General features: G+C 36.8%; 1 protein-coding gene and 1 pseudogene across 2 annotated transcripts in view; one reads left to right on the top strand and one right to left on the bottom strand.

Annotated features, from left to right (window-relative positions):
- ZFAND3 (zinc finger AN1-type containing 3) overlaps window positions 1-24,745 on the top strand; it is a 336,913-nt gene that overhangs the window by 178,862 nt on the left and 133,306 nt on the right. The window lies entirely within an intron of this gene.
- LOC110567142 (small ribosomal subunit protein uS10-like) lies at window positions 20,287-20,772 on the bottom strand (annotated as a pseudogene).

Below are 24,745 nucleotides of genomic sequence, written 5' to 3'. Positions count from 1 at the left end.
TATTCTACAATATCAGACATTTCCCATGTTTCTAATTTGTTTTCCAGTTATTTTGAATTGTTACATACTGTACCATTGAGTAATTTATCCACATTTGCTTGTCTTCTCCTCTACTTTTGGGATTGTGTTGGTTGTTTCAGTGTTTCATTATTACACATAACATAGTAATGAACATTTTCTGCACAGAATATTTTTCTTCTATTGAATTATTTTTGTAGGATAAATTTCCAGAACTTCATATGCTAGTTTGTACTCTTGAACTTCATATGCTAGTTTGTACCTGGCAGTACCTTTATTATGTGAATTAGGCAGGGAGAAATAAAATTGCAGAATTAAATGTGTTATATTCCTTGTAAAGTCATTTTGCATTATCCAGTCATTTTGCATACAAATAGTAGAAAAGCGTTGAGTTATTTATACTATTTTCTTATTTCCATTGGGGAAAGTAAGAATTGGGGAGATACAGGCATTATTAAATTAGAAGTGCTTTAACATATCAGTCTTCTTCTTTGGTATAGTCTTTTAGTTCCTGTATTTTCAGGAGTGTAGCTAGTATATGATTCCAGGCCCTTTAAGGAAAATGAGCATGGAGGAAAGAATAGCACTGTAATGATAGGAGAGGGTTAAGGAACGCCTGTTAACTCTGATGATAATAATTATGATGGATTTGTCATTCATACAGAAAGCTAGGAACTTAGCTCAGATGCATGCATAGTGCGAGAGACAAGACTCAAATAAAAATACACAGGCAGTTGATATTATATGTAAGGATATACAAGGAGGGAGGGAGAGCTGTTAGGGTAAGCTTGTATGCACTGTGAAGCACTTCTGTTGTTCCTTGTGCTTCAGGTGAATTAACTGGAGGTGCTTTGTGCTATGACCACTGTTTCGTTCATCCTTTGAATCCTAGTATTTACAGTGCCTGACACATAGTAGGCCCTTAGTAATGATAGTAAATGTTTATTCAATTTAGTTGAATTCATAGCTGAGCTTTGAAAAGAATGGCTAGCACATGTGCAATGAAAATTGTGCTGAGAAATAGAGCTTCTTGGACAGATGCACCAATTTGGTAGGGAGAGACTTTGGTGACTTCAGTGTATAGGTAATAGAATTGGAAGATTGTTCAGGAAGAAGAGATGATGTTAACTGCTTTTTTCAAATTTCTTTTGAAAACTTAGGTTCACACAAAAACCTACATATGAATGTTTACAGCAGTTGTATTATGATCTCCAGAAAATGGAAGCAACTAAAGATATTCTTCAATAGGCAAATGGATAAACAAACTATAAAATATTATTCAACAGTAAAAAGAAATAGGCTGTCAAACCACAAAATGACATGGATGAATCTTAAATGCAAATTACAAAGTGGAAACTGGTTTAAAAAAGCTACATTCTATATCATTTCATTAGTCTGACATGGAAGATGGAAAACTAAAATAATAATGCAGAGATGAGTGGTTGCCATGAGTTCAGGAAGTGAGGAGGATTGAATAGGTGAAGCACGGGGAAATTTTTAGGGCGACGGAATTATTCTGTATGATCCTGTGGAAGAGTGGGTACATGACAGTTGTCAAAACATACAGAACTTGTACAGCACAAAGAATGAATTTTAATGTATGAGAATTAAAAAAAAAACTTTGAGGAGATCCCAGGATAGAATTGCAGAATGTTTTAAAACAGACTGTATTACAGATGTATGAAACAGCTGTAATGTGGCGGTGGGGGGTTGGCTGGGGAGGTTGGCTGGGGAGAAAAAGTGCTGAATTAAGTAAATTTGGAAATAAGTGGATTCTGAAAGACCAAAGGCAATAGGACCTGCACCTGAGTATTGTGTTCTATTTGATGAAGTTGTTTTTCATGGGAGTATAGGTTAATAGTTCTGATAGTGCTATACATGTATACTGGAATTGAGGAATTAAATAAATGGATGGTGGAAGTCAGATTTCTCATTGTTGGGGTGGGTATTTACAGAAGAGTAAGGGGAGGAGGCTAGAATGGTCCACATGGTAATGAATTAGAGAAGGCTATATCAGTAATGTGGATACTTAATGTGGATACAGAAGGTTAAATATAGAAATATTTACAGAGATGAATGTATACACAGATTGGTATGTACATTATTTTCTTGCTCTGTCTGCTGAGAGGGCCTAGATCCAGCAGCAGTGATTATACGTAGCACCTAGATACTGGTTTTTAATTACCACTCTCCAGTAGAAGGAACTAGAGCTCTTGGAGAAGTGGTCAGTTCTACGACTGGAGTAGGAAATATACAAAATGAACTTTGAACATATTGTAGTGCCAAAAAGTAAAGAAGCGCTTTAAATAACCCCACAATGATGGGGGCGTGTCAAAAGGACCCAGGAGCCAACTAACTGAAGAGCTCTCAATGGCCAAAGCTGGAAGGAACTATTTGAGCAACAAAATAAAATACTAACAGGTTGTAACCTGAAGTATAAAATAAATATCCATAAGTCCATACTGATACATATTTAGTGACAGATAACTAAAAGGGTGAGAAAGAGATAAATTTGCCATGTAGCATTTCCAAATAATTTATGTAGATACTTTGCAAGGGGAGCAAGGGGATCCTGACTCTCTGTTCCTTAAGTGTGGGCTGTGCCTTTGGCTTCCAAAGTATGGAAAGGGTGGGAAAGTAACTTTAATGGATAACTTTAATGGAGAAACCTGACAAACACTGCCTCAGCCAGGTGATCAAGATTAATATCAGCAGTGATAATTCATGTTGATCGTATATACCTTTGGTGTATGATATGATGAGAATGGCCTCTGTGATTGTCCCCCAATCCTATTAATCCAGTATAACCATGAGAATGAGATAAACCCAAATTGATGAGCATTGTACAAAATACCTGACCAGTACTCTTCATAACTGTCAAGGTTATCAAAAAGAAGGAATATCTGAGAAACTATCACAGCTAAGAGGAACGTAAGAGACATGACAATTAAATCTAATGTGGTGTCCTGGATGAGATCCTGGATTGGAAAAAGAACATTAGATAAAAACTAAGGAAATCTAAACAAGTATGGACCTTAGTTAATAGGGTGTCAGTATTGGCTCATTAATTGTAACAAATCTGCCATACTAGTGTAAGGCGTTAATGATAGGGGAAATTGGCTCCTGAGTATATGGGAATTCTCTGTACTATCCTGGCAACTTTTTTATAAATGTAAAACTATTCTAAAAAATAAAGCTTTATAGATTCCATTGATTAGAAGGAAAAAATACGCTTTTTTATAAAAGGAAAATACTTCTGTGTAGCAGGTAGAATTGCTTTTATTTATCCCTCTAATGGAATTTAAACAAAATCTTAAAAAATAAAAGCGAATTCAGGTACCAAACAAACCAAAAAGCTTCCTGTGATGATCCTGAGAAGTTCCAAGATGATCTTGATCTCAGAATGATATTGATCACTTGTGAGACCCAAAGCACCTTCCATTAATTAATTATAAATTCTTCTAATTCTGATATTGAGAGACAAACTGGATTTTCCATGCCCTCCAAATAGATCCTGAATGTATTAATTCATTCTCATGCTGCTAATAAAGACATACCTGAGACTGAGTAATTCATAAAGGAGAGAGGTTTAATAGACTCACATTTTGGCATGGCTGGGGAGGCCTCACAATCATGGCAGAAGGCAAAGGAGAAGCAGAGACACATCTTACATGGTGACAGGTAAGAGAGCTTATGTAAGGGAAATCCCCTTTATAAAACCATCAGCTCTCTTGAGACTTACTATCAGAACACCCCAAGAAAGACATGCCCCCATGATTCAGTTACCTCCCACTGGGTCCCTCTCATAACACATAGGAATTACAGGAGCTACAATTCCAAGATGACAGTTGGGTGGGGACACAGCCAAACCATATCACTCACTGAGTCTTGTGCCTACCTTCTACTTAATGCTTCTTTCTTTTTAGAAGTAGAAATATTCATGAATGAGAAAATTATAGGCACTAGACCTTCCTCTAATGCCCTGAATAAAGCTCAGAATTCACTCTATTCACACTTGAAGGGGAATAGGTTGAAAAATGCAGAGTAATTTAGAAATGCAAGAATGCTTGTATGTCCTATTGCCAAGGGGATTAAAAAAAATCTTGAAAATAACTCTGACAACCCTTAGTGTGGAAAGTATTCTAACTTACTTTTATTCGTTCTTCTTAAATAAGTTACTCTCTCGATGTGGAGTAGGATAGTCCCAACTTCCAATTGAATAATATTCTTAATCCCCTAGAAACAACGTTCTGTTATTTCTGAAACTGGTTCACTGCTCTCCTCTTCACAAGTCCATTACTACTAGTGTTTGACCTTCTGGAAGGCACAAGGTGCCCCTGAAATCATAATTAGGATGGGAACTGAAGAGCTGATGCAAATGTATCTTATAAGACAGTCTGTGTTCTGTTATAAATGATCTTCATCCTGGTATTCTTTCCTGCTCTATTTATTTTGTGTCCCTAGGATCTTTGCACAGAGCAGAGCAACATAAGCTGTATTACAATCTTATCTTTTAGTGGGCTTTTGGCCAGAGGTTCAGAGCTGTAGAATTTAGAATTACTTTTTACTTCATAAAATCACAGGGTTGATGTTAGCACTTGTTCTTTTTCAGCCATTAATTCATGCCTTGGTCATATGTAAATAAACTAAATTTGTATGATGTAGTTGGTGGAGCGAGATGTCTGGTTGATTCAGCTTGTAAAATCTTTTTCAAAACACGGATAAACATGTATGTGTGCATTCCCATAGCGTCAAGCTCTTAGAGAAGGTCAGAGGAATAAAAGTAAAGATAATGCTTTTGTCCCTAGGAGTAAAGAGTAGTTGCACGCGAAAGAATTGAGTTATGGCTGTTGGTCTGAGTTCTTCTTGTACCTTATCTTTTAGTCTAAATATTGATATAGTAGGTCAATACAGAGTTTAGCATCATTGAACTAATAATTTATTGTATTACTAGAGAAGTACGTGTTTTTACCCGTGAAAATACAATCAAATGTGAACATTTTAAATTCAGACAGCCTGAGAATTTTGTCCAATTCACTAAAAAGCCTGAATTATAGAATACTCAGAGATATTATTTTCCTTAAGAAAATATACTGTAAATATTCATGTGTTTTAAGCCTATATAAACATAAACTTGGCTTAGTTCAGTAATAAATACTTGCCAACCTCTATGAAGACATAATGGGTACAAAGATGATACCCTCAGGAAGTTTACAGTTTAGTTCTAAATTACACTACTCTATTTTTTTTTAAGATAGAGTTTTGCTCTTGTTGCTCAGGCTGGAGTGCAATGGTGCGATCTTGGCTCACTGCAACCTCTGCCTCTTGGGTTTAGGTGATTCTCCTGCCTCAGCCTCCCGAGTAGCTGGGATCATAGGCACCTGCCACCATCCCCAGCTAATTTTTTGTTTGTTCGTTTCTTTTTTTTAGTAGAGATGGGGTTTCACTGTGTTGGCCAGGCTGGTTTCAAACTCCTGACCTGGTGATCCACCCACCTCGGCCTCCCAAAGTGCTAGGATTACAGGCGTGAGCCACTGTGCCTCACCCTACTCTTTTTTTTTTTTTTTTTAAAGGAAACAGTTTAACATCAAATGTTTCCCAAGTTTACTTTTTGCACAGTGCATACACTTTGGGGAAAATACATGGTTATAGAACGATATTCTAGGCCAGTTACATTGGTTCACACCTGTAATCCCAGCACTTTGAGAGGCTGAGGTGGGTGGATTGCTTGAACCCAGGAGTCTGAGACCAGGCTTGGCAATATGGTGAAACCCCGTCTTTACAAAAGATCCAAAAATTAGGCTTGCATGGTGTTGCATCTGTAGTCCCAGCTACTTAGAAGGCTGAGGTGGGAGAATCACTTGAGCCCAGGTGGTGGAGGTTGCAATTGCCACTGCACTCCAGCCCAAGTGAAAGGGTGAGACTCTGTCACATAAAAAACAAAATAAAATTAAAAGAAAACACCCCGTGATAGTCCGCAATTTGTTTCATGCTACTCTAGATCATCCTAAAGGAAAAAGCAATCAGTATGACACCAAGTCTCTAGAATTTCAAGGATTGGTTGATAGTGTCTCCCAGTGGATGAGAGAGCAGATCCTAATTTTCTTCTGCGAGCAGAATCTCTGACTTCATTTGGGTCTTCCCTATGCTAAGTTTAATTGTCTATATTTTCTTTAAAAAAAAAAGTCATGTGCCTTCCTAACACAAGAAAACCCTGGGGGTTAAAAAGCCGCACTTGGACAGAGTGACTATAATTATCAAAACCAGAAGGCCTCCAATGATGATAGGCAAAGAATGCTACTCCTCATCTTTTAGGAAGATGACAGCAGTCTTAGTTTGTTGGTTCTCTGTATTCAGCCCCTCACATAGAGATCTGTTTGAAAGGATCCACAGTTCAGTTACATCTCTTGGTAACAGCTTAGAGTGACCCAATGAAATCTCTGCAGCCATGGTTACATTTTCTTTTCTTTGTGTGAAGTGATGGCACAGCTCACTGAATGCCATTCTTCTACATGCTGAACTAAATTGCTCTCATAAGTTTGCTTCTGACTTTGGATGCACAAAGTGTAGGCCTGAAATGAAAGCTCTTCCTGGGATGCGCTGAGCAAATAAACTGCCATAGTCATCTGCCCCCTCTTCACTATACCACTGTATTTTAATTTAGTTTGTAATAATTAAAACATCTTGTACATTATATTTTATTTATAAATGTGATTAATGAAATTTGAGTAAATGAACCTTTAGTATTAAAAACCATCCAGATTCTTTTTTTTTTTTTTTTTGAGACAGTGCCTCACTTTGTCACTCAGGCTGGAGTGCATCAGCAGCATAATCTCAGCTCATTGCAGCCTCCACCTCCTGGGCTCAAGCAGTCCTCCCATCTCAACCTCCCGAGTAGCTGGAACTACAGACATGCATCACCATGCCCAGCTAATTTTTGTGGGTTTTTTTTTTTTTTTTTTTTTTTTTTTTTTAAGAGACGGGGTTTTGCGTTGTTTACAAGCAATCTGTCCGCCTTGGCCTCCCAAAGTGCTGGGATTATCGGCGTGAGCTACAGCACCTGGCTGGTCCAGAATCTTAACGTTGCTATTTATGTATCTTTTTTCTTCTGCCTTCAAGGAACCAGCCTTTCATTCACTGCTTATTACTGTGGGTTCGCTCTAACCTGCTGCCATCATCATCTTTCGTCTGAATAAAAAAACTCACTTATTTTTTCTTGATGATTCTAATATTGTTTGAGGGGCAACTCAACTTTTCTTTCTCTCAGCTTTTCTCATTAATGTTGTTATATTTCATATCAGACTGAAGGATGGTCAAGTCTCATTATCAAGCTTTCCAGGGTCAGCTTTCTAGCTTTTATAGTAGTCCCTTGGAGGATTTTTGGAGTCCTACATTTAAAAAATTTGGTCACATGGGGTTTGGTGTAAAATATGCAGAGAGGGGCCATTGGAAGGGATTCCAGTTTGTATCGCAGAACTTGGATATACTCAGGTTGAGATCTTGTGATTGTCAAAAACTTTTATGTATTTTGAAGGTACTGATAGTACATATTTGGTAGATCTTACCAAGGAGGCATTTGATTTCCAACACTGTTTCCTCATAGGATTATATTGCTTGCCTTGGTGATATGGTCAGTGTTCCTCCTCTGTAGGATTTTTATTTCTTTTTAATTTTTCTTTTCTTTTTTCTTTATTTCCTTCCCCCCCCTTCCTCTCCCCCTCCCCCTTTTCCTCTCCCCCTTTCCCTACTCTGCTCCTCATCCCTTCTTAGGACAGCAGTGTCCTGATAGAGGCAACACACTTGGTAATGCTAAAGCTTTCTACACATATACACACACGAATGAATAAATGGGTCTTCAGAGTGAACGGTATTAAATGTAACAATATTTTCATTTATACTTTGATCCTATATTTTCTAAATTTTGAATATTAGAATGTACAGAATGTAAGTTTATAATCTTCAGACTTGAATTTTTAGCCCAATACATGATGTTATTGTAGAGTATGAATGGTATGAAATCCAGAGATAATTCTTAACCTTTATTTTTAACTATTTAAAGTCAAATTTTTTGTCTCTTCCATTAAATGTCTAGCTATAACACAGATCATCATCATGTGTCAAAGGTATACCAGACTGAGAAAGAGAGTGGTAGTTCTTTTGGGAGGCTCAGTCAGTAGTTAGCCAGAGCTTACCTACATTCCAAGATGTTGAACTAGAAAATCACTGTAGTCTCTTCTGATTCTAAAAGGTGGTGATTTTCTTGACATCACAAATTCATAGAGTTGTGTATGTGAATAGTGAGATGCTCAACCTGTAACAAGAAGATATAGACCATCTTCAGTCAGATAATCAGCCTCTGAGTGGCTGAGTTTTTGTGTAAGTAAGATAAATGAGTCTGCTCAGCAGATTTGCAGAGAATCTCTGATAAATTTCTTTAGTGCCATTTCAAACCCCAGGAGCTCCACATGGGATGGTTTTATTTTGGGGCCTTTATAGACATATTCTATATATCTACTGTAACTATACAGATCTAAGCATGTGTTGATAAAGAGTATTGAAGTCTCAAAGATGGGTTTTAGTATCTTTACCAAAAGATGGCAGACATTGACAAATGGTTTCTAAGGATAATTCCTTGCAATCTTATTTTCTGTATAGTGCCAGTATATAAAATGAGTATATGTGTGCATTATTACATTGTGAATAAGAACTAACAGTTGATTGCCAAAATACACTTTCAGTGGCATCTGACTTTTCTAGATCAGAATCACGTAATGGGGTAGAAGGAGCTTTTTTTTTTTTGGAGACAGAGTCTCACTCTGTCGCCAGGTGCCAGGCTGGAGTGCAGTGGCGTGATCTTGGCTCACTGCAACCTCCACCTCCCAGATTCAAGCAATTCTCCTGCCTTAGAGCCTCCCGAGTAGCTTGGACTACAGGCACACACCACCACGCCCAGATAATTTTTTTTTTTTTATTTTTAGTAGAGACAGGGTTTCACCATGTTAGCCAGGATGGTCTTGATTTCTTGACCTCGTAATCTGCCCGCCTTGGCCTCCCAAAGTGCTGGGATTACAGGCATGAGCCACTGCGCCCGGCCAAAGGAGCTCTTAAATAGGATTGACAAGCCTCTATCCTTCCCTCTCTGTTTTGAGCACTTGGGCGAGTTACTTGAATTACCTGAGAGACAGTTAACTTGTTTTTAGAATTAATCACTTTTCTTATAATGATGGATTTTTTAAAAATCATGTTAATTATTATTTAGTTACTACATTCTGCATGGTAAATAAAGTGGGACTTGCCAAGAGAAGAATATTACAGCTGAAAAACCTTAATTTCGTCAGATTTCTAGAACAGTTTTTAAAACAAGATTGAAAGCATTACTATGTTTTTATAGTTCTTCACTGTGTATGAGAAAAGTTGACTACTTGAGTGTTATTATCAGTGTACACTAAACTAAATGTACAGTTCAGGGGGACATCAGCACATATATGGATATTTGGCAGATTTCTTGAGCCAGTGATTCTGGTCCTTCTCTTTTTAAAGTTCTTAATTAGTTAATCACAGATAATTGAACCAGAAGAGTCTTCTCATGGTGTGCTAAGCAGACACAGATGAAGACAGAGCCAGCTGACTTCAGCAGCTCTTCTCTGCATGGTGTGTCTCTGAGACTTAACATTGAAGATTGAAGATAATACTATGGGTTACTTTTACTTCAGTTTCTTGTAGTTAACAACTTCTTCATGTATCATGCCCCAGAAAAAGGTCGTCATCTTCCCATTATGACATACGGTATACAGTTTATAGTCTTTTTTGTGGGGAAGGAGTTGGGAAAGAAAGTGAATTTAATGGACCAAGGTAATGTTTAATAACAGGAGATATAAGTTAAATTGACCAGCTGTTGTGTGTCTCTGTGTTTGCTATAATGGAATGTGGGATAGTGAGAAATTTCACACTAATTTTATTCACACTAAACAATTCTAATTGTTTCTTTTTTATAAAATGTGAGATTTGCCTAATTAAGAGGCTGTCCTTTCTAAATTAAATGTCAATTTGGCTTTCTTCTTGAACTCTGCTGTTTCGAGTGTGTTTGTCTTCATTCAGTATTATTAATGCAGGACAACCTGCTTACATGCATCTAAAGAAAGCATAGCTTCTTTCTGTTATGTATAACACAGGTGGGCAGGGTGTGTAAAACTCATCCACATGCTTCTCAGAACATAATAACACTGCAATGTGCTAAGCCTACGGAGCTGAGGAAGAGGGTGTTTTTTGATTGATAGCTTTGGCTCACGTTTTGGAGGGAAGAGGAAAAGGTATGGATTCTCTGAAATCACAGGATGTCCAAGTTCCAAGGGCTTTAGGAATTGCCTTATATTGTGTGTCTTAATATTGCACCTCTGCCTCTCTTCCAGTCCAGACTCATCCAAGAAAATCAGCACAATTTCATTAGTAAATGAAGTCACAACTTGGGAATTGATGAGGAGAACTGATTTAAAAAGGCCACAAGTGGTTCCAAGTGCTCCTGCAGTCATACACACCGTACTCCGAGTATACATCCCGAGTTCTAAGAGAAGGCAGAGGTGTAGAGAAGTTATTTGAGTTTGTTGGTTCTCAGATATTTTGATCAGGTTAAGCAGTTTTTAAAAATTAAAGAGTGAAGAGAAAGTGATGAACATACCCTTGCCAACTTTTATTCAGTTGTACATTTAAAAGGAAAATCATCACCATAGAGTTATAAATAAATTATAACAAAATGTAACATATGTAACAATGTAGCATATATTTAGCTTTATGAAAAACTGATATTGTCCTCCCATTTAATAAAAATTTCATCACTGGCTGGGTGCATGGTGGCCCATGCCTATAATCCTATCACTTTGGGAGGCTGAGGATTACATCCCTGTAATCCTAGCACTTTGGAGGCCGAGGCAGGAGGATTGCTTGAGCTCAGGAGTTCAGAACCAGCCTGGCAAAACTCCATCTCTACAAAAAATATAAAAATTAGCTGGGCATGGTGGTATATGCCTGTAGTCCCAGCTATTGGGAGGCTGAGGTGGGAGGATGACTTGAGCCTAGGAGGTTGAGGCTGCAGTGAGCCATGATTTCGCCACTGCACTCCAGTCTGGGTGATGGAGCTAGACCCCATTTCAATTTCAAACAAACAAAAAATCATATAGTTCGTGGCCCAGGGTTTAGGAATTGCTAATTGAGTAGTTATAAATAACTTGAAAAATAATTTAACAGTATAAATATTAAATTTTAAACTATAGTAGTAGCTTATATCAGCTCTAAGTGAATTTTTGCACAGCTGCAGAAGGGTATTTTTAATTAATTTTAGGCTCATTAAATAAGCTTTTGGAAAATTTGAACACAAATGAGAAAGCAGCCCACCTCAGTTTCTGTAGATACTCACAAAGCTGGGTGGTGGTGTACATTGTCATGTTGAGTTATTTACAGTTTTTGTGAGACTGTGGAAGGGATAACTTGAAATCTTGAAGAATGATTTAGGGCCTTGTTACCCAAAGTCTGATACAGGGACTAGTTACGTTAATAGCACTTGGGAGCTGCTGGAAATTCAGGCCTCACCCCAGACCTGCTCAATCAGAACCTGCATTTTAACAAGATCCCCAGGTGATTCACATGCGTAGCAGGTTTGAGATACTGATTTAGAGTACCTTTCTGTAAACAAGGGTTTCGATTAGGTAACTTTCACATAGCCTTTTCCTTATCTAATTCAAGTGTTCCAAAACCAGGATTATTAGAGCAAATAGGTTGTTTAGAATAGCAATTAAGACTAGCCTAAAAAAAACAAAAAGGTTATATAGAAAGGCCTTGAGACCTGCATTAATGATAATATAGTTTATAATTAGGTTCTCAACTAGATATACATGGGTGTATCTAAAGAGCTTGGAAACTGTTTTTAAGTTTTTCTTTTCAATCTTGGTTTTATGTTTAGGAAAACCCATGTAAAATCACAGATAGAGGAACATTTTTTTAAGTAGGAAGATATTTTTGGACCAAACAGTTAAGGCAGTTCTTAACTGTTTTAGAAGTCATCTACTCCACCCCCTCTCTCCCAGCAGTTTGAGTGCTCTGTTGAAAGCTAGAATATTGAGCATGAGAGTGCCACTCTGGACAACAGAGATTTTCTCTCCCTCTCGCCTCTTCTGTTTCTCTCCTTCTGTCCCTCTCCCCGCATCCCCACCATCTCTCTCATCTTCTTCTCTTTGTCCCCACCCCAGTGCTTTTTTCTTTCTCCTTTTCCTCTTCCCTACCCCTACCCAGGATTGTTTTACTGTTTGCTAGGTTAAGTTTAAGCTTCTTAAGGACTTGAATAGTTGAAGACTATGGCTCACATTTAAGATGTAGTTGAAGGGTACAGGTTTAAATTAGTTCAGTATGGTATGATCTGTAAAAAATCACAATGGGATTTCTGCTAATGGATATTTAAATATATAATCATTTCTTTTATGCTTGCATCCAGGGTTTAATTAATCCTTTGGTAATTAATTAAGAATCCCCTCAAAGTTTGCTTGTGAGCATATTGTTCAGACCAGCTATTAGCTCCTATACTAGAATTGGTTGCCTTGCAGACCTGTGTTATCAGTAGTAAGTACCTCAGTTGCCACTCAGGAGGAAAACTGAATGGAAGACCTGAGCATAAGGAGTCTTCATTTTATACCTTTTTGTGTCTTTTGAGCTTTTTGATTATTTTACTAATCAAATAAATAATTAAATAAAATTTAAAGAGAAAAGTTTCTAAACTTTTCCACTAAGAGTATGTGATCTCTGATGCTAGGTTTTGTGAAGGAGGAGAAAACACTAGGTTTGGGTAACATCTTAACAAGTGATAAATGCTTTTGGTTTGATTTCTCACTGACATCCTGTACTTTTGGTGGTGTATTTCTTCTTTTTACTGACCAGCAAGTAACTTCCAAAATACTGCTAAATGTCAGGTTAGAAAAGAGCCAGTGTTTATTTCCCACCCTGCAGTCTTCAGTGTAAAATCTGAAAAATGGTTATATTAGGAGAGACAAAACGATCTTTCAAATCTCATACATCTGTTAGTCTACAAGAGCTTACCAAAACTGTTGTGAACTTTTACAGGATCCTGCTGTAACCTATCGTATGTAGCCACCATCCAGATATTGTTTTAAAGGTAGATGTGGTTTAATTTCTACTGAAGGACGTTTCCCAGGAAGTTCCTGGGCCAGATTAGGTCTCCTCCTTCATCTTATCCTCACATACCAATACAGAGACCTCTCTGCTTTTATCCGAATATGTTTTAAGAGACAGTGTTATGACTACTGGTTACCATTGCCTTTTAATTTATAAACAGTATGTAATCACTTGCCAGAATTAACAAATAGGTTACAGTTACATTACATTCTCTTGAATTTGAAATTTATATTTTATCACTTGTTTTGGCCTTTCTGCTGAAATGAGAATTTGTGGGGTGTGAGGGCACAAGAGAAAAAAATGTTTACTTTATTCCATGTCTGTCAGATAACTGGCAGAGTTAAGTTCCTGTGGCATCTTTCTGGTCATAAAAACATCACTAAACGTCTAAATAAAGACCGAAACACTTCTGACATTGAATATTGGCATAAATGTGAACTATACATACATTTAAGACAGAAAATTAACACAAGATAATATTTACCCAGTTATTGCAGCTCAGGGTGCCAGGTGAGAACCAGCCCTGGACAGGGCACCATCCCATCACAGGTTGCACTGACACTCACTCATACTGGAACGATTTAGACTCATCAGTGAACCTAGCATGCATAGCTTTGGGTTATTGGGGGAGTATGCAGAAAAAAATGCATGCTTGCATGGGGAGAAGGGGTAAGCCATACAGACAATGGCCCCAGTTGGGAGTTGATTTTATCCCCCCTTATTCTTCTTATGAAATGATGTTGAAGGAAACAGTGTTACTTGAGGACCTGTTGTACAGGACTTTAACTGGGATTTTGAAAGTTTATATATAATAGTATCATTTTGATTAGATTATTCAGGTTTGGTGATATGCTACTTGCTTTTGTCTTCAGCTGTTAAATATTTTCATGCTTTTATTAGAGCTTCAGTGAGAATGTAGTAATGACAGATTGTGAAAAGTTTTAATTTCTCTGTTTTAGTTTGTTAATGTAGCTGAACTTTTCTCTAAATACTTTGTATGCAGATTATAAAAGATAAGTGGTGAAGCCCATTCAAAAGTGGGCGAAGGATATGAACATACACTTTTCAAAAGAAGACATACAGGAGGCCAACAAACATATGAAAAAATGCTCATCATCACTGGTCATTAGAGAAATGCAAATCAAAACTACATTGAAATACCATCTCACGCCAGTTAGAATGGCGATCATTAAAAAATCTGGAGACAACAGATGCTGGAGAGGATGTGGAGAAATAGGAACACTTTTACACTATTGGGAGTGTAAATTAGTTCAACCATTGTAGAAGACAGTGTGGCAATTCCTCAAGGACCTAGAAATAGAAATTCCATTTGACCCAGCAATCCCATTACTGGGTATATATCCAAAGGATTATAAATCATTCTATTATAAGGACACATGCACACGAATGTTCATTGTGGCACTGTTTACAATAGCAAAGACTTGGAACCAACCCAAATGCCCATTGATGATAGACTGGACAGGGAAAATGTGGCACATATACACCATGGAATACTATGCAGCCATAAAAAACGATGAGTTCGTGTCCTTTGTAGGGACATGGGTGAACCTGGAAACCACCATTCTTAGCAAACTGACACAAGAACAGAAAATCAAACACTGCATGTTCTCACTCATAGGTGGTTGTTGAACAGTGAGAACACATGGACACAGGGAGGGGAGGATCACACACTGGGGTCTGTTGGGGGGAACTAGGGGAGGGACAGCAGGGGGTGGGGAGTTGGGGAGGGATAGCATGGGTAGAAATGCCATATATAGGTGATGGGGAGGAAGGCAGCAAATCATACTGCCATGTGTGTACCTGTGTAACAATCTTTCATGTTCTTCACATGTACCCCAAAGCCTAAAATGAAATTAAAAAAAGATAGATGGTGAATGCTTAATTGCAAGGTCACATTTTAAGATAGATGTTCTCATAGGGCTGTGCTTTACATGTCTAATAGTTTGTGATTGTGTCAGAACCCTGACAAGAATTTGGACCTATAATTTATTACTCCACTCTGATAAAATCTGCAACTTGATAGCAAAGTCTTCCTTTACCAATTGAATTCCATGTGAGTCACATCACTGGTATATTGGTCGTGCCCACGATCATATTTGGCTTTCGTGGTAGATTAAAACATTTTGTGTGTGTGTGTGTGTGTGTGTGTGTGTATACACATATGTGTGTGTATATATATACATGTGTATATATACGTATATATACATGTGTATATATACGTATATATATGTATATATATACACACACATATATACACACACACATATTCTTTATATATTTATATATGAAGAATTCTATACTTAAATGACTAAATTGCTCATAAAATAGAATTATATACATAGGTACTTGATTCTGTGTTTTTAAGTAGTAATTACATCCATTATGAAATTCTAAGACAGGTGATGTATGGTGGTCTATAAAATCAGCATTGGAGTAGATATCTGTTCTAGTCTTTACTCTGTTTCTAGCTGATAACCTTGAGCAAGTTACTTGTGTGTATTAATTTTCTTTTATGAAATTAAGAAAGTTGGCAGTGTGTTATCTGCTATCTCTCAATGTTCTGTGATCATCTAATTTTATACAGTTCAAGGCAGTTTCATAGATCAAGAAGTACATTGGCTAAGATACTTTAGTAGGTGATTGAAAAAAAACATGATGATGATGTTGGAAAGAGCAGAAGAAACAACACTAACGTTTATAATATTTGTAGAAAAACAAATTTATGTTAAGGACAATGGAGGTTCAGAACCAGCCTGGAGTGCCTTCAGACATCCTTTTAACATTCTTTCCTGAGGCTCACTCTTCCAACTAGGAGCCAGTGCTCTCTCCTTTCTGCCCCGTCCATATTCCTATCCCAGTGCTCACTGAAGCTCTGACACCTGACTTTTTCCCAATCATTAACCCATATCCATATTTCTTGTGCCTCCATGCTGCAGTAAAAAATTTTCTGGTTCCAGTGTCAAGTTCTAAACTAACACAGTAAACCGTGTTGATTAAAAAAAAATAGTGTTATTGAGATATAATTCACATTCCATAAAATTTACCCATTTGAAGTATACAATTCAGTTGCTTTCAGTATATTCATAGTTTTGCAATCATTACCACAATCCAATTTTAGAACATTTTCATCTTAGCAAAAGGAAACTCAGTACCTGTCTACTATATTGACTTGATCATGTTTAATGTGGATCCCTAACCACGTATTTGCACAACAATTAAGGACTTTTAAAAGACCATTTAATAACTTTAAAGAATGACTGTAGTGTGGAGGCTTGGGCACTGTGATAAGGGTGTACAACAGGTCATTTTGGTGCTTCCCATGCTGTGCTGCTCTGCCCGGTAACAAGGGAGGGTTCTAAAGTTGTAGTGAATGAATTTCTCCATTTATATTTTATTAAGGATTAGGAGTCAGAATTTTGAGGGGTGGCTGTGTTTATTTCTGAAGGTTCCATGGCTAGTCAGCATAGTGATGACCATGTGAGCACAGTGATAAGGAGACATGTTCTAGACTTAATGTGGTAAGCAACAATGCCTTAATGCTTCTTTCTGTGTTGTGGACAGTAAATTAATAACCACCTATAAATGTTTCTTGCATGTGTTTATCTTTACATGTAGGAACCTGTAAACATTCATTATGGGTCCTTTAAGATCCAAAGGAGAAAAATTATTTGCCTGTATGTATGTCATCATTTTTCATTTTTCTTCTGATTTATTGTTGTGAACTATTAAACATTAGAATCAGTTTACTTTATAAGTTTTTTATGAAATTTTAAATCAGCTCTTTTGAGATATATAATTACATAAAATTAAACTAAGCAGGAATATAATTTTTTTGTTTTGCTTTATGCATACAACTGTATAATCACACTACAATCAATACACACACTCACATTTCCATCTCCCTCGAAAGTTTCCTTGTACTTCTTTGTAGTCATCCCCTTCCTTAACCCTGGTCTCTAATAAACATGGACTTATTTTCTGTCACTATCATTTTGCTTTTTCTCCCCCAACCCTTTTTTTAAAAAAAAAAAAAAAAAAAAAGAGATGAGGACTCACTGTGTTGCTCAGGGTGGTCTTAAACTCCTGGACCCAAGTGATCCTCCCACCTCAGCCTCTCAAGTAGCTGGGACTTACAGGTGTATGTCACCATGCCTGGCTCATTTTACTTTTTCTAAAAATTTATATTAATGGACGTATACAGTTGGGTCTGGGTTGTTTCAATTTGCATAATACGTTTGGTGCTCATTTGTATTGTTGCATGTGTCAGTAGTTCATTCCTTTTCATTGCTTTCTGTTGCATAGATTTACCACAATTTGTTGAGCTGTTGGATGTTTGGGTTATTTTCAGTATTGGAGTATTTTGAGTTAAGTTACTGTGGACCTTTGAGTACAGGTGTTTGTATGAGCATTTGCTTTTATTTTCTTGCATAAATACACATGAGTAGAATTTTGGGATTGTATGATAAAGTGTAGCAGCTGTATGCTTACCTTTATAAGAAACTACCAAACTGTTTTCCAAAGTGGCTGTGCCATTTTACATTCCCATCAGTAGTATATGAGAGTTCTAGGTGCTCTATATCCTTGCCAACACTTGGTTTTGTCAGTCTTTAAAAAAATTTTAGTCATTCTAGTGAGTGTGTGGTGATGTCTCATTGTAGTTTTAATTTGGATTTGTTTTTGGTTCGTGGATTTGTACTTTGTGGCATTTTTGCTAAAAGTACCAAGGAGGAAGTTTTTTCTTCTTCAGGTTGTTATCATCTTGGTTTGTAACTTGTATGTTCTCAGAACATTATTTGATTCTCCATAATCAGTAGCAGAATTATTTTTATATTAATTTGGTTTTGTGGTTGTCTGGAACTCTATATAAACACTTAAAATGTGATCAAATTCTATAAATTATTATATCATTTATGATCACACTTGATCAATTAAGAGGATTCTGGAAGGTAAAACCTTATGTAAATCTTTGCAAAGTGTTTAACCTGTTTCTCAGTTAATTAAAGAATACACAGCTATATTTCACGTTATTTTTTTTGTTTTTTTGGAAACTATAATATGAAGGTTTAAAATATAAAAAAGATACACTTAAAATTAGACATTCGATAGTTGGGATGTGTTATAGTACTTTGAAACATTCTGTATATGCATTCAGAATTGAGATGTTTAGCACACTGCATCAGTCATGTTAAATGGTGGGGGCGGTGGCAGGCGGTAGTGGAATGTAGAATGCTGCTACATGCTATGTAATGTAACCATCTCCATTTCTAGTGGAGAAGTTGCATCTTGTTCTCAAGAATCACAAAGGGAGAAATTTGGTAAAGTATCAAGTAGTTGAATGAAACAGGACATAGCAGATAAATTAATCAGTGTAACTCAAATCAGAAGGTATATTTGATATAGTAGCTGTATTTGATATCCAAACTGTTAACATTTTATTACCCTGAAGAACTTCCTCCTTTTTTTCCTTTTTTTGATAGTACTTTTTAATCTTTATGTGATGAGGTGTTAGGGTCCAGAAATCTTAACTTGAATGGCAGTTAAAGGCCCCTGAGAAAGTAGAGGAGGGTGATGGATACATCAGCCTTGGCCACCCTCTAGTGGCTGCTCCGACCATATTGCAACTTCAGTTGATCCTCTGAGTATACCAGGAGGGAGTAATGGCTGAGGGGCTTGTTGTTTATACAAAATTCTTTTTGTATTAAAGAGTCAAACATCTGGAGTAATCTAGAAGAATTAACTTCAGTAAAGAGTTACCTTAATATCAACATTGGTTATTTGGGTAATAGGATTATCGATGATTTTATTTTCACAATTATACTTGAGTGTATTTTCTAAATTTCACTGTCAACTTTTTTGTTTTAAGCCAGAGAAATAGAAAGGGAGACTGAGAAGCAAGAAAGCTCTACTTACTGATCACACCTCTATGTGCCAGACACTGTTATATATATTATTCCTAATTCCTAATAAATGAATTTGAGTTACATTGATTAGTACATACAAAATTTATGTCCTGTATTTTATTCAACTTCATTTGGGCTTTTAATGAAACACTATCATTTGCTAACATTTTTGTAGCACAGAGTTCTTGCTGATGTTGTTTACCAGAATGTCCTTTGATGCTACTTCAGTCTTGCCCAGTAAAGTTGTCTTTGTCCCATAATGAGTATCTCACCTTCTTTCAGGGCCACTCACCAGCCTGTGAACCTTCAAAATAAATATATTCCGTGTTCATATTCATGTTGACGTATGTTTGATGTAGTACATACTGTTGTCTGCAGTAGTTATTTATCTGTATTGCCTGTTACCTAGCTTTGCATCCTACCACCCCAGAACAGCACATAGAAAACATATAGTATTTACCTAAAACCGTATATTGAAAGCTTCTACCTGCCTTAGTTTGCGATGTAATGGTATTTGACTTATTTTAATCAGTTGCATGGCATTGTAACACATTTTCCTAGAACCGTTATTTCAAATGGTGTGTAGGTGCTGCCTAGGCCCTAAAATAATGGTTTTAAAACTTTGCCACACATTTTAAAACTGGAGAGTTTAAAAAACAAAACAAAAAACCCTCCATTGTCCAGGTCACGCCCCATACAAATTGAATCAAAGTATTTGGAATGGAAGCCAGGTATCAGTATGTTTAAAAAAGATGCCCCACGTTATTTGGAATTAAGCATCAACCCACTTCTCTCTCTGTCTCTTCTTTCTGCCTCTTTTTCTTTCTGCTTCATAGGCACAAAATACTGTTTCCACTAAGACACTTAAAAGTGATGCAGGTGCAAGTCTGCAAATTTAGAAAATAATCATTAGTTGGAAGATACCTTAGATCATTTAATTTAACCTCCTGCTTTTTACCAATATGATGACTAGGTAGATATATAGTTATACTTTATTTAAGGTCTACAAGGAGGAGGAGTATATATTTTACTGTTTCTCTGTTATCTAGAACTTAACATTGGACATTTACCTTTAGGGAAAACTTTTATATTACATCTGTGCCCTGGATGCTGAAGTAGTCAACTGTGCTGTTGTAGTTTCTTTTTTTTCTTTTTTTTTTTTTTAAACAACTGGTAATCAATTTATTAAAATAACTGATTTAAACATCTGCAATGGTGACTTCCACCTCAACTCCTGGCTCAATACTGATGGAAGTAATCTGCTTAACAGTCTCAGAAGGACTGTGCAGGTCAATGAGTCGCTTGTGGATTCTCATCTGGAAATGATCCCATGTTTTAGAACCTTCACCACAAGGTGTTTTTTTTGTAGTGATTCTCAGTCTTCATAGGCATTTGAACTGGTCCTTTCACTTTCAGATTCTTTTCTTTTGCTCCTCTGATCAAGTCAGCACATACCTTCTCCAGCGATTTTACTTTGCGGCTTGTTAGAGTGATTCGAATTCGGTGAATTGCCACCTCCAGCTCCACGGGTGTTTTTCCAGTATCCTTAAAAGCCATGGCTGCTGCGCGGCTTCCTGACCAACTTGTTCCTCGGCAAGAGCGAACAGCGGTGAGTCAGGAGCAGGAGCGTGCGGCCTAACGATCCACAACAGCTACAACCGCGTCTTTCTCGAAGAGTGTTGTAGTTTCTTTAAGGATTGTGGCTAGTAATTATGAAAACATACGAAATTTCACTACTAAATAGAGAAATGCAAATTAAAACAAAAATGAGGCAATTTACACCATTATATTGGCAAAATTGTCTGACAATACCAAATGTTAATGAGGATGTTTGGGCTCTGCTGTTGGTGTAAGAATGGAATACTACCTTTGTGAACAGTTTGGCGATATTTGATAAAGGAGGCATTATTTTTGGCCTGACGTTTCTAAGCCTGTACTCTGGAAATACTTGTGCAAAGGAGTCAGGTACAAGAATAGTCATCATAGCAGTGTTTATGTTAATGAAAAGCTTAGAAACAAGCCAACTTTCCAGCAGCAAGTGAATAGATTAATTGTGGTTTGTTCATACACTAGAACACTATGCAGCTGTTAGCCAAGAATACATCTCAAAAACATGGCTGAATTAAAAAACAAGTTTCTGAATGATGTGTATGTATGATGCCATTATGTAAAATAAAGTTGGGCAGCATGCAAAATCATGCATTTGTGGATGGTTATTTTTAGAAATAGTATTAAAACATGCATTGGAATGCAAATCCTGAACCAAATTTAGGATAGCAGTTACCTCTGGGAAACAGAGAAGGGAATTAGGATTGGAGGAGTACACACAGATTTTCAACTTGAACTATGGTGTTTTCTTTCATATTAAAACTCTGAAGGAATTATAGTGAAGTGTTAAGATTAGACGAAGCTAGCTAGTAGATTCAGTTGTCATGTTATTCTCTGTAACTTTCTGTATATTTATAAAATATGTGATTAGATACATTGAGAGGAGTATGTAATGGGCCACACATTCAGTCATCAATAGTAACATAGAACAGCAGACTATGTCTTGCACGTGAGACCTAAGGCAGTATGTTCCTTAGGCAGTAGGTTAGAACTTATGTTTGGGAATCAGATATACCTGGATTAAATTCCATTTTATCTACTTGTTAGCCATCTGACTTGGGCTTTAGTGTGCTCCTCTGTCAAGCACAATCAAACTTACCTCTTAGAGGTGGGTTGTAAGATTTAAAGAAAAAAAAAAGAATGCTTCAAGTAATACCCATTCAATATATGATATCTTCATTTAGCCTTTAACCACTTAGATTAAATAATTCTTGTTTCAAAGAACCATACTTCAGCAGAGAACCATGGGACAATATGTTGCAAATACAGTATTGCTTGTTTTTTGTATGACTGGCATAATTAAAAGTTTCTAAAAACAAATCCATGCCAGAACTTAGAGAACACACTAGAATTATGTTCTGTACCGAGTTCCACCTACAAACTTAATTATGAAAGATTATTGAGGTTAACTTTGTTATTGTGCTTTCCTCTTGGATAATCTTGCTTTTTAAAAGGAAAAAGCGGCCCGGCACGGTGGCTCACGCCTGTAATCCCAACACTTTGGGAGTCCAAGGCGGGTGGATCACGAGGTCAAGAGATCGAGACCGTCCTGGTCAACATGGTGAAACCCCGTCTCTACTAAAAATACAAAAAATTAGCTGGGCACGGTGGCGCGTGCCTGTAATCCCAGCTACTCAGGAGGCTGAGGCAGGAGAATTGCCTGAACCCAGGAGGCGGAGGTTGCGGTGAGCCGAGATCGCGCCATTGCACTCCAGCCTGGGTAACGAGCGAAACTCCGTCTCAAAAAAAAAAAAAAAAGGAAAAAGCTCCTTTAAAAATAGGTTCAGTTAAACTTACAATTTTGCGGCAACCCCAAATCCTTACTCTTAATGGATTTGTCCAGTGAAAATTACAAACAAGAACACATGTAAGTATATAAAGACAGATGTCAGTACAACTGACTGGATGAAATAATATTTTCCTGGACTGGAAAAAAAATTTTGTGTGTGTGAAGATCATATTTTTGGTGATCCTTTTCTTGATTTTCATTGCAGGGTTACTGTTAGTATATTTTAATTGACCTTTGAGAGCTTGCTTTAGGGATCTCTAGAAATATTATTAAATATACTTACAAGCCAGACTCAGATATTTACAATCCATAGTAAGGAAAAGGAAAACTCTTCCTTACTATGCGTCAGAAAGAGAAGGAGGTAGATGACCTCTCTCCCCTAAATGTCTTGAACTTCCCTTTTCTAATCTGGCATTGCTTGCTTGCCTTCGCCTTCTGACCAAATTCATCACATTGGGACCTGGGAGAGTACACTGATATCTGATGAGATTTCACTTTAAAAGTTCTCCCCAGTGAAAGAATTATAGGCACTTCAGAATTATGGGTGTTTGGCAGGTTTCTGCAGCCAAGGGAAGTGAGGGAAAACTGTTTCAAGATGGAACATCTTCATCTAGCATCTCCCAATGAATTGATCATGTGTAGAAACACGAGTACAAAAGGTAACTCACAGCTTGTGGAGGGACAGGAAGCTTTGGAATAAAGCATAGGAGAAAGAACCTGTGTGGGGAGGTTGGGCAGGAGCTGTTTTGCATTCAGTTAGAAGCACTGACTTTCCATTCCACGATGACTTCAACTGGTATTTGAAGCTAGTTATTAGTGTGCCCAGCAAGCCATGCTTTTCTGAGGTAGCTCAGTGTTTTTAAAATAAAGTCTGAAAGCTTGATCTGCTTAGTTCCACCAAACCCTGTTCAGTTTTTTTCTGAAGGCACTTTAGCACAGCTTGTCTTTTCATTTCGTGAATACTAAACTGTAAAGTAGACGATGTTCTTAAAGCAGTAAAATAAACGATGTTCTTAAAGCATCTTTACTAAAAATAGTAAAGATACACTATTTTTAGTAAAGTGTATCTAAAAATATACATTTTTAGAATTTCTACATTTGATACTTGAAACGTTGGGGTAGGGGAGAGACCTGGTTTTGTGTCTCATTGGAGAGGGAAACCTTTGCTCCCATTAAAAAAAAAAAATCATGTATTTATAGATGTATATTTCAGTCTTTCAGGAAACTTCCTTTACGTTTTACCTTCCTAGGCAATGATATGGACCTGTTTGTTTTATGGAAATGGATGTTAACTATATTTTCTCAAGCCACAAAAAATAATATTCATGTCAACATTTTTGATCTCTAGTTTTGGATATTGTCCCCTCCCCCAAGTCTCTATCTCATTATTTCTTAAAATATGCTTTTTCCTAGGTGCCCAGAAAACTAATTATAATTACTTCTCCCTCCTTTTTGCAGACTTTGAGGATCAACTCCCTTTTGCAGTTGTTAGTGGACTAAAATGACATTATACTGCCACAGCTGAGGAACCAGTTATCTTAATATAATAGAATTTAGCACGTTTCTATGCGGCTTTCAAAATAAGATGGGTCAGGTAATATCACCTGTAACCTGACTCCTATTTTTATAAAATGGTCATTAGCCTCATCATCCATAATCTTTATTATAAAAGGGGCCCACTGTTATTACACATTCCTTTAATATATTCTCATATTAATAAATGAAAAACATTTTAGTTGGGTTTGCATTTTGAAGTGAAATACAAAGAACCTTAAACTATTATCTTGTAATACATCACAAGTGATTACAATAAAGCCATATCAGATAATGTTTTTCTCTTTACATTCTGTTTTCAAAACATAATTTTTTATATTTTTAACATAAAAACATACTAAGTTTTTGAAGAGGAAGTGCATTCTGCAGAAATTTTAAAAAGGTATAAGGGTATATGCTAAATCTCCCACCTGCTCCTGATCCCCATTCACACATATGTATATTTTGTTTTTCATATTTGCACTTCTGCCAAGCCCTTTTCTTTCTCCTTAGAATGTCCTGGAGGTCATTCCTATCAGTACCAATGCTCATTCTTATTTTTACAGATGCATAGTTTTACATTATATTGAACCAGTTCTCTGTTTTGGAGCATTTAGATTACCCTTTCCCAGGCTTTTACTAAAACAACTCTCCAGTTACTATCTGTGTATGTAGGGTACTTTGTACATGCAAGATTATA

Source organism: Aotus nancymaae, unplaced genomic scaffold, assembly GCF_030222135.1.
Source record: "Aotus nancymaae isolate 86718 unplaced genomic scaffold, 86718_ANA_hifiasm-v0.15.2.pri h1tg000040l, whole genome shotgun sequence".
In the NCBI taxonomy this organism is placed as follows: domain Eukaryota; kingdom Metazoa; phylum Chordata; class Mammalia; order Primates; family Aotidae; genus Aotus; species Aotus nancymaae.
The sequence above is the reverse complement of the archived record's forward strand: the minus strand, read 5'-3'. Positions and strand labels throughout refer to the sequence as shown.